This window comes from Eucalyptus grandis, chromosome 9 (genome assembly GCF_016545825.1).
Source record: "Eucalyptus grandis isolate ANBG69807.140 chromosome 9, ASM1654582v1, whole genome shotgun sequence".
In the NCBI taxonomy this organism is placed as follows: domain Eukaryota; kingdom Viridiplantae; phylum Streptophyta; class Magnoliopsida; order Myrtales; family Myrtaceae; genus Eucalyptus; species Eucalyptus grandis.
The window spans coordinates 21,930,079-21,945,439 of NC_052620.1; the positions used below are offsets into that span (position 1 = coordinate 21,930,079).

At 38.8% G+C, this 15,361-nt stretch overlaps 1 pseudogene; it reads right to left on the reverse strand.

The window, feature by feature from the left end:
* LOC104420433 overlaps positions 1-14,656 on the reverse strand; it is a 107,064-nt pseudogene extending 92,408 nt beyond the window's left edge.
* Between the last annotated feature and the right edge of the window lie 705 nt (positions 14,657-15,361).

Here is a 15,361-nt window from a genome sequence, read left to right on the forward strand (position 1 = left end):
GATTTTTCTACTGAGTTACACCATATTGATAGTTGTGCTTGATTATGGGATAAAATTGTGTGACATGGTATGGGATATGTCATAACAGTTTGGCTTTATAATCGAGACCCATGTGATTGAAATGATGTGTTCCAGTTTTTAAACTACGCTTGCCATTTTGTTGGAAAACTCTATTAATTTAATATGTATCTATTCTTTTAGATTATATGTTTTGGGTATTTTGCATGAAATCAAGTGATGATGATTCTACATAATATAATTTAGTAGATCTTTAGCTGCTGAGTGATTGAACTCACCCTTAGTGGGACTAACATATTTCCGATTGAGAAAGATGTCTTTGCTACCTGCACCTCCCGGTACATTCTACGGGATTCCTATTGACTTACAGTGGAAGCAGTCGGAATACTAGGATCATAACCTAGAGGGACTGACTTACGTTCGAGTGAGGGTGATCGTGATAATTGACATCAGTTTTCCCTCAGGTCTTGTACTCCAGGAATACATTGTCCTATTCGTTTGTCGGGATGAGCAAATTTTAGGGCCGCTGCCACCACCACCAAAAGACGACAATGGGGGATCGAGTGACATGGAGTGACCACAAGGGTGAGGACAGCAGGGAGAATTTTTGGACGCCAACATTGAAGGATGGACTCTATGTAAATGGCTGCTGAAGATGTCGGTTAACTTTTGAAGTATAGTCGCGTATAGGAAACTGCGGCATTTTGGATGTATCGACAAACATTGTCCATCTAGTAGATATGTGTAAATAGAAGTGTCCGACTATTATCTATAAACGCGTTTAGTGTGTGCATCATTTCTATGTGTAGGGAAAAATGAGTTGTTGGATACGCTTCCGTCATATACATTACACAGGGACCAATCATGTATATGATAGAACTCCCACATGACTTCCCTGAAGTCCTTTGATCATGAAAAAGGAGGACATCTAGGACAAGGAAAGAAGTGTGATGACCCTAACGGATTGGGGGCCGTCAGGGGGTGTCACAAAGATAGCCAAACTAGGAGGGAGTTTTTTTTTTTTTTTTTTTTTTTCGCCTAGCCATAGCCACCCAATCACCTAGCTTAAAGGCTCCCTTGAACAAAATTTCAAACTTACAAAGCTGAGATAGGCTAGCTTCATTAGGCATTCATCGGCCCATGCCCTAACCCTCCCATGGGCTTTGTTCTTTACCCACAGTGCAGTTGACCAGAGTTGCATTGTCGCTCTCCGCCTACACCACGACATCTCCCGCACCAAGCACACAAATGTTTTTTTATTTTTTATTTTGGATATGTGCAACAGAAGTCCTAAAACTTACAAGGAAAGTGCAATTGAGTCCTAAAACTTATAAAAAAAAATGCAATCAAGTCCTAAAACTTATCAAATGGGTTCAATTGAGTCCTAAATTTAACATCGTCAAATTTACTGACTGAAATTGCTAATGTGGTGCTAACGCCATATTTTAAATGAATTTCTATTTTCCATATGGATTTTTTTAATTATTTTTTATTCAAAATCTTTAAAATTAGATTTAAAAACTAAAAAGGAAAAACTAAAATTTATTTAAAAGACAAAACTGTTGAAAAAAAAGAAAAAGAAAATGGCATCAGTGGGCATTTCCATTGCAGCTGCCGCCCTTCGGCGATGGGCAGCAGCAGAAGCTCCACTGGTGCCTTTTCTTTGAACAGTTTTGTTTTTTTAAAAATAAATTTAGCTTTTCCTTTTTAGTTCTTAATCTAATTTAAATAGGAATAAAAGTAATATTAAAAGTCATGTGGAAAATACAAATTTATTTAAAATATCACGTCAGCGCTACGTCAGCAATTTCCATTAGTAAGTCTGACGGTATTAAATTTAGGACTCAATTGAACCAATTTGACAAGTTTTAGAACTTGATTGCATTTTTTTTTGTAAGTTTTAGGACACAATTGTACTTTCCTTGTAAATTTTAGGACTTCTGTTGCACATATCTTTTTTTTTTTTTTGGTTCAAGAAGTACATACCAGTTCAGACACCCGCTTTTGTCCACCAGCTGCAGGCACATGCGCAGAGTTAGGGTTTCAACCGCTAGCACCGATCCAGCCAGCCCGGAAGTCGCAAAGCCGTGAATCAGCGCTCCCTGGTGGTGGAGAAAGACTCCAGCGACTGCACATTCCGGTAAGCCTTCCAATTTAGCACAATCGATGTTGATTTCGAGCGCGATCCTCGTCGGTAGCTGCCGGGTAGTGGGTATTTGCAAATTTGGTTCTTTTTGCCTTTTCGCGCTTGGATTCCATCTCACCAAGCTCGTCTGTTCTGTGATCGCACTCTCAACTATCCTCCTTGGGCCGGCCGAGGAGCTTGGAAAATGAAGGAGTTACGCGCCCTCCAATTTGGATTAATAAGTCAACGTAAGCCAAAATCCATATATCGTAGAACACAAAGGCTATGAATGCATATAGTATAGTGCGGTTTAATTAATCTGACCCAGCGTTTCTCTACTGAATCTTCTTGGGGCATGCTGACACTAATCAGGAGGACAAAGCTTAATTGATGTAATCGCCTTTTCGCAAGCAATCAAAGCCTAGCTAACTAAATCTTGCCAGAAACCATGCGATTCTATGGAAGTGAATTTTGACCTATAAAGAAAACGCGTAAGTCCATAGAAACTAAGGACATCCATCAGAAGGCCAGGAATGCGCTTAAAAGTAGGGAAATAGGAGAAACCGACTACCTCTCAACAGCTTTCTCGTGAGGTTCTTCATTCTTCCAGTCAAATGAAAGATTCACCGCCATGTCGTAGTCGGCACAATCAGACTGAAGAGATTCTTCACAGGTTTCAGCAGGTCAGAGTGATGCAGATACTACTGCTGCCATCACTTTCATCAAGTTCATATTCCATGTCATTAGACCATCAAATGGGTGGGTTAAATCAGCTTTGGGTTAGGTCAAAGATAATATGACTTAAATTGATCTATTTAACTTATTTTGATTCATTTTCGTAAAGTATAATTTTAGTGACCCATATTAGACTCAACCCATTTTCAATCCATACTCGACCTAATTCATATTAGTAAAAAATTTAAATATTGAATCCAACTTAGAAAAAATTGTTTCTTAAAATATATTGCTAAAACACTTTGAACAATTTTTATAATTTTAAAAAATCTATTTTTAAATATTTTGTATTATTATATTTTTTTCCTACAATCTTTGGCGACCAGCTACCGATGACAATCGACGACTGATGGCGAGTGGCAGTTATAGGCGGAGACCAGCTACCAATGATGACTGATGGTCGATGATTGGCAATTGGTGATGACCATTGATGGCGTCAGGTGGCAACTAGTGACCAACTGACTTTAAGATTTTCTAGAAAAAATTATGAAAAATCAGAAAATTAAAAGAATTAAACAAATGACTTGTCTATCTATGACTCACTTAAACTTATTAGATAACTAAATCATTTAAGACCCATTAAGTTGTCAAGTAACCCATTTATGATTCATTTAAGCTTGCTTTTAAAACTTAAGGCACCTCATTTATGGCCCACGGGTTCTAAACACATGTTGCCACTATGGTGTTCACCAGCTCATTTTATAGCAGCTCTTTGCTCAAACTTAACTTTGCTATCGCTAGTTGTTCGCTTAGATGTCACAACAAATTCTGAACTTGATGAAGGTTGGTTTGCATTTAAATTCTTGTTGGAAATCTATACATCATCAAAATATAGTCAACAATTGAAATCAAATAACGAGTAAGATACCAATGATTGCATCACCTCTCAAATTGATCAACAGCAAACTCATAGAACGAACTATTAGCGTCAGATAACTGCAGTAAACCATTGTTGAAGGAACTGGAAATAGAAGTGATATAGCTAGTATACGTACTTAGAGGGGAGTGAATAGGTATATAAATGATTTTTCTCGATAATTTCACAATAACAGACAGTTGATAGATTTGAGACAAACAATAATCAAAGTAGGACTGAGAGAAGGGAAGAGAAAATTGAACACGTGGTTTATAGTGGTTCGGCTTATTTCAAGCCTACGTCCACTCTTCTGCACTGACAGTCTATTGGCTGGATTCCACTATGAACAAAGAGATGTTACAGCGATGTTCTCCCTTGATTTCTTGGTGTAGATGATCTACCACACTCGCTCAAGGTATCACTAAGTATAGACACTCTTTGTGTATACAATTTCGCTCAAAATGTATTGACTAATAATCAAGGTGCTTGGACTGGAATTTCTCTATCTGTCATGCACTAAAGCAACTAGAATGTCTTCCTTTATACTCCTTTATGCCATCAAACCCGTTGGCACTTACCAAAGGAATTCCTCCAATCTACCCGTTGGACGGAATCAATCAAGAAGATCATTCGAGCTATTAAAGGAACCTGACGATAGCCCATCAATCATGTTCGCCCATACAATCAGGATCTTGGTTTCCAAGAATAGAACCTTCCAAGAATATTTCGTCGACCATCGGATCTTCAAACGATCTTGATTACGAATAAAAGAATCCGTTAGTTTTATCCAGCCAAGAGATCTTCTCCAGAGGACAGGACTAAATCCTCAACCAAATACTTCGGCTCTGGATTGCATTCGTCACTGGATTAGAAAAAAACTGTCAATGAGAATAGTCTTGAGTCTTGAGTCTTGAGTCTGAGTCGGTGATCCGAAAGTCTTCGGACTCTAAACGAAGGTCTGTATTTATCCAGACTAGACTGATAGAAACGTTTTGTCAGCTTCAAAATATTCTGGAAAGATTTCTCTAACAATCTCCCCCTTTTTGATGGTGACAAAACTTTCCTATAGATTTGAACAACTTTGATCTACAAAACATTACTCAAGCAAATTGGCTATCTCATAAAGATTAATAAATCAACCAGACTCTGCATCCACAGAAAATCGGTTAGTCTTTCATGAGTAAGACCATTCAACAACACTTGATATAAATGCAAAACAGTCAAACATCAAAATCCACAGCCAAGTCAGTCAAATTCAAGTTCACACTCAAGTCATACTCAAAAACAAATATTCAAACACAAAAGAAATTTAAAGTCAAAGTTTAAAGAGTTCAAATTGCAGTTCTCCCCCTTTTGTCATCATTAAAAGGTGAGAAAAGAGTCAAGTCTGCTTGGGAATACGCACAATTTGGAAATCTCCCATCGACTGTACGATGCCTTCCAGCCTCTTCAAGTCTTCCCGTAGATGAGCCACCTTTTCTCCTTTGGCATTGGCTTGAATTTGAAGAGCGAGGTCTTTCATTTGATCTGCCAGGGTAACAAAAGATGCTTGTGCAGCATTCTTCATGACTTGAAGTTCACATTCCAGAGCATAGATTTGACCCGCATTTCGAAGAACATCAAGGATACGACGAAAATCTGCTGTATTGTCCGTTTGTGTGCTCGCATTTGCTCTTTCGGATGGAGTGAAGGCAGACGATGGAACTTCGGTGTAATCGAGCAGATTTGGTGTTGACGTATCATGTCCTTCCTCAGGCATTTGAGAAGCCTGAAAATCTTCTGGATTTGCTGGTGAGCGACTCACACCTTCACTGTTGATAGCATGTGGTGTAGTCCTTCCTTGCTCGCCATCTCCCCCTGTCTCTAGGACCTCAATTGGGGAAGAGTGATGGTCATGCTCTTCAGCGTCTTGATTCCCTTTCTCTCCGGCTTCATCTGTAGACTTTTCTTTTACTGCTTCTCCTTCTTCTTCAGCTTCTTTCTCTTTGTCTTCTTTCTCTTTCTCTTGTTGCTCCTCTGCTTCTCTGTTCTTTGCTTGTCCCTCTTCTTCTCTCTGTTCTTTTTCCTCTGCTTCTTTTCCTTTCTTCTGTCGTTTTGTTGATTCAGGTACAGAACGTCTGGTCCTTTTTAATGCAGAGATAGTGAGATCTTCCTCTTCATCCTCCAAGATAAGAGTTCTTTTCTTTTTGGAAGGAGCACCCATGGGCTCCTTCCCTTTTCTCTTTGATGCAGAAGATACTGGAGTCTTCACTTTGAACTTTTCCATTACCTTATTAAGCTCTTTCAGACGCATTTTTGTCAACATTTTCAAACCCACCACCATTTTGTCGCATGGTCGAACACAAAGAGTATGTGGAGGTTCAATGTTCAAGTGTCTGAAGATCTTGGTCACAAGACCTGGATAAGGCAATTGGCCCTTGTCCTTCAACATTGCTTTGTACATGTGAAAGAGAATGGTGTGAGGGAGAGAGAACTTCTTCCCGAATTGATCGCGTACATCAATTTCGCCTCGGAGTTAGACACGTCAGTCTTGGATGTAGACTTTGGCCTGATACAGTTGATCACAATTTTGTGAAGCAAGATGTTGATGGCATGCATTCTTGAGTAGGTAACTCTTCCTTCTATACTCCTGTCTTTGACAAGTTCCAATGTGGTACGAGCGATTGAAACCTTGATTGGTTTATATCGTCCTCTTTCAACTCCAATTATGTCTGCCAACATGTCCACATCTACCACATAGACTTGGTCTCGAACACTGAAGGATATTCTATTCGCATCTAAAAAGCTAAGATTCGAATAGAAGTATGCTGTCAATTGAGCATAACCGTCTGTGGTATTGGAGTAAAATTGCTCAAGTTGAAGCAGATTGAACTTCTTCTCCCTTAAGTTCACATTAATGGCATCCAAGAAATCGAAATCAACACTCCTAGGGTTTATCACCCCTTGTTTCAACAGTCTGAAGAACAGATTCTCCTGTTCCTTCGATTTAAACAAATCCATCATTTTTCCCTTCACCTTCGCAGCAACACCCATTCTAGGTTGAAATTCATTGAACATTTTATCATCATCGTTCCCATCAGTCGGATTCAGTCCCGATACACGAGGGTCACTTGGAATGTTCGCAAGTGCTTCCTCGGCCTTTCATTTGGGAGCAATTCCCAAATCCTCCATTAAATCGCAAAAATATATACTCATTCCCATAATTCTTATCTTTAAGGAAATCATCTATATATTTCAGCGGAGTCCTAATGCTTTTCAACGCACGATAGAGCTTGTAAATAAAAGAGGGTTTTTGGACTCTTACAGGGTCTGCGTCCTCGATTATTTCTTCCTCCGGTTGTTGACTCGCACCTTATGGGGTAGATGATGAAGAGTGACGTGGTGGAGAGTGAATAGGGCTTTGTTGCTGACTCAGTAATTCTTCCTCTTCGGTGAGATCGAAATGGGTAGGCCCCTCCCTCATTCACCGTGGTCCCCTGTTCGCAATTCTTGAAGACTTTCTTGAAGAAGACATCCTTCCTTGTCGTTGAAAGATTCCTTTACTCGCTTTCCCAATAAAAGATGACAACTTTCTCGAAGATGAACACGAAGTAGATACATGATTGGGAGGAGAATGCCTTTTTAGGGTTTTGAAGTTTAAGCGAGGAAAACGTATATATAACTCAGTTTTAAAAGGAAAAACCAATCGGCACAAAGGAGAATGAACGAGACGCCTCTTTTAAAATCGATAACTGCCAAATAAAAGTTAATCTTTTTGAAAAGACAAGATTCAGTTTTTCTACGGAAATTATAAATTAACCGAACTAATGATCGTACCTTTTTGAGATTGAATATAATAATAACTTACAGTCTATAGCCATGAATGTCTGAGTCTGAGGGTTAGAGAGTCTCTAGACTTTAACTTTCTCAAGCTTCAAAATGTTGAGTCTGGAACTGATAAAATCGAATTGATTTTTCTCCAAAGGCTTTGTGAATATATCCGCTAGTTGATTTTTGAATCAACAAATTGAATCGAGATTTCTCCATTTTGAACATGATCTCTAATGAAATGATGTTGAATCTCTATATGCTTTGCTCTTGATTGAAGGATTGGATTTTTAGTGAGATTGATTGCGCTGGTGTTGTCACATCTAATCTCTGTGCATGAGTCTTCAATATCAAAGTCTTGTAGCTGTTGTTTTATCTATAGAATTTGCGAACAGCAACTTCCAAGAGCTACATACTCTGCTTCTATTGTTGAGAGAGCCACAGTGCTTTGTTTCCTTGAAAACCAAGACATTGTCCTACTTCCAAGCAACTGGCAAGTTCCCGAAGTGCTTTTTCTATCAACTCTGCAACCGGCCAGATCTGCGTCTGAATATCCCATAAGATTAAAGTCTCCCTTCTTAGGATACCAAAGAACGATGCTTGAAGATGAAGCAACGTATTTAATAATACGTTTCGCAGCACCGAGATGGGATTCTCTAGGATCGATTGAAACCTAGCACGAGATGCAAACACTCAACAAAATGTCGAGGTCTAGAAGCAGTAAGATAAAGAAGTGAACCAATGATGCTCTGTACAGCTTTTGATCAACTTTCTTCCCTTCTTCATCTTTGTCTATCTTCAAAGAACTTGACATCGGTATGTCGGTCTTTTTGCACTTTTCCAGTCCAAACCTTTTGACAAGATCATTAGCATATTTTTCTTGATAAATAAAAGTTCCTTTTTTCAATTGTTTTACTTGAAGATCAAGAAAGAATGTTAACTCTCCCATCATACTCATTTCAAACTCGTCCTGCATAGACTTAGAAAATTTCTTGCACAGACTTTCATTAGAGGATCCAAAAATAATATCATCCACATATATTTGAACAAGTAAAAAACTTTTGTTTTCCTTTTTGATAAATAAAGTAGTATCTACTTTACCTTTGACAAAACCATTTTGTATTAAGAACTTACTTAGCCTGTCGTACCAAGCTCGAGGTGCTTGCTTTAAACCATATAAGGCCTTTTTCAGTCTAAAGACTGAGTCTGGCTTCTTTGGGTCTTCAAACCCTGGTGGTTGTTCCACATAAACTTCCTCATGGATAAATCCATTTAGGAAGGTACTTTTGACGTCCATTTAGAATAACCTGAAATTTGTATAACAAGCAAACGCAAGTAATAGTCGAATAGCTTCTAACCTTGCTACTGGTGCGTAAGTCTCATCATAGTCTATTCCTTCTTCTTGCGTATATCCCTTGGCCACGAGTCTTGCTTTGTTTCGTACGACTCTTCCTTTCTCATTCATCTTGTTCCTGAACACCCATTTAGCTCCAATAACAGTTTTACCTTTTGGTTTAGATGTCAATTCCCAGACATCATTAATGTTGAACTGCTCCGAGCTCTTCTTGCATAGCTTCAATCCAGCTTTCATCAGATAAAGCTTCTTCTATGCTCTTTGGTTCAATTTCAGAAATGAGAGCCACAGCACTAGACTCTTCACGTCTTTTGGATCTGGTGCGAATTCTTTCATTAATTTCGCCGATAATGAGATCTTTGGGATGACTGGACTTATGCTTCCAGTTACTGGTTGATTTGTCTAGTTGATGATCTCTTTCTTTATTGAATATTCACGAACAGCTTGATACTGGTCTTCTAGAGTCTGAGATGCTTCTTGAGTTGTAAGCTTTGGAGGGTCTGGAGCAGGTTCAGACTCTTCATGATGAGTCTGACTGGATTTATTTTGCGTAGAGTCTTGAAATTTGACATTCATTGACTCCTCCACAGACTGGCTCTTCTTGTTATAGACTCTGTAGGCTTTGTTTGATGTAGAATATCCAAGGAAGATGCCCTCATATGATCTTTCTTCAAACTTACCAACTCGATCTTTTGCATTTTTCAATATAAAGCATTTGCAACCGAACACATGAAAGTATGAAATAATAGGCTTCTTACCTTTGAATAACTCATAAGGGGTTTTCTCTAGAATAGGTCTTAAGAAGACTCTATTGATGATATAGCACGCTGTTGAAACTTGACTTCAGCCCAAAATCGTGAAGAAATCTTACTTTCAATTAAAAGAGTTCTAGGCATTTCTTGAAGAGATCTATTCTTTCTTTCCACAACTCCATTTTGCTGAGGAGTATATGGAGAGGAGAACACATGCTTAAAGCCGATTCATCGAGAAAATTTTGTAAAATCTTGATTTTCAAATTCACCTCCATGATCTGTTCTTATACTTGAGATAACACATCCTTTTTCATTTTGAACCTTTTTAACAAATTTTTCAAAATAGAGAAGGTTTCGGACTTACTTGCAAGGAAATATATCCAAGTAAAGCGGGAGTAATCGTCCACAATTACTAGGCAATATTTCTTACCTCCAATACTCTGGGTTCTGGTTGGTCCGAAGAGATCCATATGCAGCAACTGTAGTACATGATTAGTAGAGACATGATTTATTGGCTTAAATGAATTTCTTACCTGCTTTCCCAGAATACATGGAGTGCATGGATCAGTCTTTTGGTATGGTAATTTGGGTAGACCTCGAACAAGTTGCTTTGATGAGATTTTGGCTAATTGCATCATGTTGACATGACCAAGCTTTCTGTGCCATAAGCTTGCTTCGTCTTGAATTGATATTAGGCATTGCGATTAATTTGGTTTCACATCCGAAGATAGATATTTCCATGTCTTCGACCCATGAAAGATCGAGTAGAGTCTTTACTTGGTTCCGAACATGTTCCTTCTTGAAAGAAGATCTTAAAACCAGTATCACACAATTGGCTAATGCTGAGAAGATTGTCATTGAGTCCTTCCACTAGGGAAACATTACTTATTGTGAGATTTCCAATTTTCACAGTTCCAAATCCCACAATACTTCCTTTGTTGTTCCCTCCAAATGAAACTTTTCCACCATTTACTTGAACAAGCTTTATGAAGCAATTTGAGTCTCTGTCATGTGTCTTGAGCATCCTTTGTCAAGATACCACTTTACCTTTTTCTTGACGGAGACCTCAAATTCACTTTGTCCGAGTCCGATCCAGGAATGCGAGTCCGAGTCCGGTGTGCCATCGGACATAGGTTGGCATATTCACTATCACTTTCTTCACACTCGTATCACCCAGGTTTCGGCTTTGAGAGCTTTTGAAACTTTTCAGCTTTTCCTCTCTTCTTCTTTAGAAGAGGACGAGTTGGGTACGATGTGTCCCTTTTTCTTACATTCAAAGCAAACTACATCTTTGTTTGGTTCCTCATCATCAATAGACTTGGTCTGCTGTCTTTGAAAACTTTGTTTCTTTGAGTTGAACCTTCTTCCTTTTCTATTCAGTTTTTCTGAATCTTCTTATCATGAGAGCAAGCTCCTCATCGTCCATATCATCTTCAGAATCTGTATCATCAGAATCATCATTTGATTTTAATGCAATGGATTTCTTACCTTTTGGATCTTCGTCTTCATTAATTCGTTCCACTTCATAAGACTGAAGAGTTCCAATCAGCTCGTCGACAGATAGTGGCATAATTCTTTGCGTCTCTCTTATTGAAGTCTTTATGTGATTCCAATCCTTGGAGAGTCCACGCAGTAGCTTGTTTACCTTCATGGGATCTGAAATTGTTTGTCCTTGATTCTCAAGACCATTGACAATATCGTAAAACGGCTAAACATGTCGGTTATAGATTCTCCTGGTTTCATTTTGAAGGCTTCATATTGACCGAGGAGAATGTTAATTCTGGTTTCCTTCACTCGATCTGTTCCTTCATAGGTGATATGTAATCTGTCCCAAACTTCTTTTGCTGTAACACAAGAAGATATTCTGTTATATTCAGTTGGTGACAAAGCACAATATAAAGAGTAAATTGCTTTTGCATCGAGTGCTTGTCTCTTGATTATCTCTTCCTGAGTCATTCCCCTAGTCTCAACAGTTTCTTTCCCTCTTTCAGAGACTGATGCAGCTTTAGAAGTAATTCATTTTTCTACAACGTCCCATTCCAGAGGATCCTTTGATCATAGGAAAGCTTTCACCTTGTTCTTCCAGATGTTGTAATCCTTTCCATCAAAGTAGGGTGGTCTGGTATTGCTTTGCCCTTCCACCAGCCCTGGTGCTAGCATACTAGCCATGGATCTTTTACTCTGAAGTAAAACACTTCAAATAAAGTGAGTACACGAGCTCTGATACCAATTGATATAGCTAGTATACGTACCTAGAGGGGGGTGAATAGGTATATAAATCATTTTTCTCGATAATTTCACAATAATAGACAGTTGATAGATTTGAGACAAACAATAATCAAAGTAGGAATGAGAGAAGGGAAGAGAAAATTGAACACGCGGTTAATAGTGGTTCGGCTTATTTCAAGCCTACGTCCACTCTTCTACACTGACAGCCTATTGGCTGGATTCCACTATGAACAAAGAGATGTTACAGCGATGTTCTCCCTTGATTTCTTGGTGTAGATGATCTACCACACTCGCTCAAGGTATCACTAAGTATAGACACTCTTTGTGTATACAATTTCGCTCAAAATGTATCGACTAATAATCAAGGTGCTTCGGACTGGAATTTCTCTATCTGTCATGCACTAAAGCAACTAGAATGTCTTCCTTTTATACTCCTTTATGCCATCATACCCGTTGGCACTTACCAAAAGAATTCCTCAAATCTACCCGTTGGACAGAATCAATCAAGAAGATCATTCGAGCTATTAAAGGAACCTGACGATAGCCCATCAATCATGTTCGCCCATACAATCAGGATCTTGGTTTCCAAGAATAGAACCTTCCAAGAATATTTCGTCGACCATCGGATCTTCAAACGATCTTGATTACGAATAAAAGAATCCGTTATTTTTATCCAGCCAAGAGATCTTCTCCAGAGGATAGGACTAAATCCTCAACCAAATACTTCGGCTCTGGATTGCATTCGTCACTGGATTAGAAAAAAACTGTCAATGAGAATAGTCTTGAGTCTTGAGTCTTGAGTGCTGAGTCTGGTCTGAAAGTCTTCAGACTCTAAACAGAAGGTTTGTATTTATCCAGACTAGACTGATAGAAACGTTTTGTCAGCTTCAAAATATTCTGGAAAGATTTCTCCAACAAGAAGAGCCACTGCCATTGTATTCAATATTGCTCCCATATATAAGCAAACTCAGGATGAACTACCAGCGTCAGATGACTGTAGTAAACCATTGTTGAATGAACTGGAAATAGAAGAGCCATTGCCATTGTATTCGGTATTGCTCCCATATAGACATGCTAGGACAGCCCTTACGGAAGAAACTTTTGCCGGATGTTTCATGATATCCAACGGAAGAGAGAATAGCGGCACCCTGGGTGCTCCAGGGAACAATTAAAGGAGTTGCCCTTAGCTTCTCTAGAAGAGGGAGCCAGAATTTTCTCCAAGTGACTTCTAGAGCACATAGTAATAACAGGAGTGCATGCCCATCCTCGGCCAGAACGTGGTGGATAAACAGGAGGCACGCAGGCAGAAATTACTTCATGGACAAAATCAGCACACATTATCTCTGCCGCTTTTGCCGCTGCATCAGCATTTCTGCGGTCAAATGCCAGACGAGTCAAAAGCTGCAGGGAAACGGATGAGTATTTTGTGATGAGGTTTAGCTAATCAATGAAGTCCACATTTTGCCCAGACTTTTACAAAATTACCATGAAGCGAAGCCACAATTCAAAAGTCACTGTGAACCATCATACTTAGAGATTGAAAATAAAGAAGACGATTCACGAATAATCTTCTAGCAAACGAGCAAATTTTGAGTTTCCACAGCAGCTGAATCGCATGAGTTTCTGTCGAGTACTATATTGAGATTATTTTCATGATGTAGAAACCTACCAACTAGCTTGGTCACCATCAGCTTACTTAAGCAAGTTCAGCAGTAACACTTCTCTAAGATGATCACCTCACATATAATACTTGAAATAAGAAACATTAAGACAAACTTCTGGCCAGAATTATATAGACAGATGGGCTGCTTTCACATATTAGACTACTAAAGCATAATTCACCCGAGAAGAGATAAAGACAAAAAAGAAGACAGGATTTTCTTTTTTTGGATGGGAGGCTTTCATTCTAGAGTTTCTAGAGATATTTATGCACACGACCTGACTTGAACTTGCACATACAGTGCCAGGGAAGTAAATTTATACACAAATTTAATGCCAGAAAAGCAGGTCTCAAATGATAAAATATGTATACATATTTTCCCACTTTCAGTAAATGTGGCCTTATTAAACTATAGGGATTCCCACCAGGGACCACAACGATGGTATGTATCATTACAAAATCTTTTCACATGAGACTGCGCCATATTCCTAGTTTGAATAATTTTCAGGAACTTCAAGAAACTACAGACAATATATGTATTATGACCCACAAGCTATTACATGTTATCAGAATGAATGCCCACTGTAGAAAGCCATTTGATCCAGTATTATCCCGAATGAGAACATAGAGATGGACATAATCATAGATTTCCATACTTTGAAATGAAAAATTAAGTCATACATTTTAGGTTATTTGAAGATGATTGAGAAAAAGTTGAAATCACGAGTTATGTCCGTCTTATCAACTATGTCACCAATTGCAGCAATGTGTAGTATGAACTGCGAAACATATGTCGATGGCTGGGAAGTTAAAGGGCCAAATAAACTCTTTCCAGCGTTTTTCAAATCATTATTGTTAGCCTGTAATTTCTTTTCTGTGGTCACTGAATTCAACGATGTCTCTTTGACAGTTTTAACCCAAGGCCAAGAACTTCCTCTCTGCTGGAATTGGCCTCTGTTTCTTCGTCAGCAATGGCTCTTGCCAGGTTATATTGCTCGCCTAAATGTGGAAAACAGAATTAGAAAGCCATAGTTCACTAAAAAGATGATGGCAATCTCCCAGCCCATAAAGAAAATGTACCACTTAGGGACTGTCGCTTGCCCCTGTGAGCACCTTCCATCATCTAATGTAACAAACCAAGAGCATGCTCCCACTGGCCTTGTCAGTGAGAATCCTTGGATGACGGGACGACAATTTCCACAGACAGAAATTTCTGAATAGCAGGAGGATTATCCTGGTGCCAAAAAAAAAGAAAAAAGAAAAATGCAACCAATAGGTCAATCAGAAGCATACAAGTAGAAATCATGTTATTGCAATTACTTAATTCCAATAATGAGGAGATTGACTGGAGAGATAAAACAGGGATGCACAATGCAAACTGTGAAAAAGATGGCCGCCCACTTAGGAAGAGCTAAAAGCAACTAGGATCTGTTTGATTGGGTCCTAAAATCCATATCTCATAGTTGGCTTAAGAAAACATCATTGGGCATGATATTTTAAAGCTCCCTCCAACGAAAACAATGGAAGAAGCAGGCAGATCCCATGTAGATTCAAAACTTCAATCGACAGAGTCACATAGTGACGAGTAAAAATAGCAATGCCCAAACAGAACATGCCTGTGTCAATACCTGACAAATGCAGAAGGCCTTGGTTTGGAAAAATAAGGGGTACCAGAAGACGGAAATTCGTGAAATTCATATAGAATTAGTCTCTCTCAAGCATACAGGAAACACAGGAAAAAATTCTCAAGAGTCTCAGCATCGGCAAAAGCAATGAACTTCTCCCAACTTATAACAGGCTGGACAACTATATTTTGTTGCCCATA